The sequence below is a fragment of the Branchiostoma floridae genome, chromosome 10 (genome assembly GCF_000003815.2).
Source record: "Branchiostoma floridae strain S238N-H82 chromosome 10, Bfl_VNyyK, whole genome shotgun sequence".
NCBI classification, from domain to species: domain Eukaryota; kingdom Metazoa; phylum Chordata; class Leptocardii; order Amphioxiformes; family Branchiostomatidae; genus Branchiostoma; species Branchiostoma floridae.
In genome coordinates, this window is record NC_049988.1 from 17,959,180 (window position 1) to 17,960,916 (window position 1,737).

The following is a 1,737-nucleotide window of genomic DNA, read 5'->3' on the forward strand; positions in this document are numbered from 1 at the left end:
ATCTCCGATCCCCGCCTTCTACACCAATACATTCAACTACAGGTGAAACAACCGAAGAAACAACCATGCCTGCATCAACGTTAGTGACAACTGGGGAAACCTCGGCTGTGTCAACTCAACAGTCATCTACATCTCAGACAACAGAAATAACTTCTGAACAAACTACTGCCCCTGAAACTACTTTATTTACAACCGAAGAAACAACCATCCCGCCCTCAACATTGACAACGACTGGGAGAACGTCGGTCATATCAACACAGCAAACAACCAGGCCTGGCACAACATTACAAACAACTGCACAAACCACTGACCATCCAACTACGCTACTTACAACAGAGGAAGTCACTTCTACGCCAATACTGTCAACTACAGGGCAAACAACTGCAGAAACAACCATACCTGCATCAACGTTAGTGACGAGTGGGGAAACTTCGGTCGTGTCAACTCGGCAGACATCTACATCTCGGACCACAGAACTAACGTCTGAACACACTACTGCCCCTGAAACTTCGCTACTTACAACCGAGAAAACAACCATCCCACCATCAACAATAATAACATCGGTCTTGTCAACACAACAAACAACAACACGTGACACTACATTACAAACATTCGAACGGACCACTGCTCCTCCAACCACGCTACTTACAACCGAGGAAACCACTGCTAAAGCAACGCCGCCAACCACAGGTGAAACAACTGCAGAAACAACCATGCCGGCATCAACATCAATTACCTCTGAGAAAACATCGGCCATGTCAACTCAGCAGACATCTAAAGCTCAAACTAAAGAGTTAACGTCTGAACAAACTACTGCCCCTAAAACTACTTCATTTACAACCGAAGTAACAACCATCCCACCATCAACATTAGTGACGACTGGGGAAACGTCGGTCATATCAACACAACAAGCAACAACACGTGACACAACATTGCAAACAACTGAACAGACCACTGCTCCGCAAACTACAGAACTTACAACTGAAGAAGTCACGTCTACACCGACATTGTCAACTACAGGGCAAACAACTGCAGAAACGACTATGGCTCCATCAACGTTAGTGACGACTGGGGGAACTTCGGTCATATCAACACAACAAGCAACTACACGTGATACAACGCCACAAACATCTGAACAATCCACTGCTCCTCCAACTACACTACTTACAACTGAAGTAGTCACTTCTACACCAATACGTTCAACTACAGGTGAAACAACGGAAGAAACAACAATGCCTGCATCGACGTTAATGACAACTGAGGAAACATCGGCCATGTCAACTCAGCAGACATCAGCACCTCAAACTACAGAATTAACGTCTGAACAAACTACTACCCCTGAAACTACTTTGTCTACAACCGAAGCAACAACCATCCCGCCATCAACATTGATAACGACTGGGGAAACCTCGGTCATATCAACACAACAAGCAACTTCACGTGACACAACACCAATAACATCCGAACAGACCACTGCTCCTCCAACTACGCTACTTACAACTGAGGAAGTCACTTCTACACCAATACTGTCAACAAGTAAGACAACTGCAGAAACAACCATGCCTCCATCAACATTAATAACTACTGAGGAAACATCTGCCATGTCAACTCAGCAGACATCTACACCTCAAACAACAAAACGCACAACTACCCCTATAACAACGCTACTTACAACCGAGGAATCAACTGTTACATCAGTACTATCCACAAGTAGACAACTGAAGAAAACGCCCGACC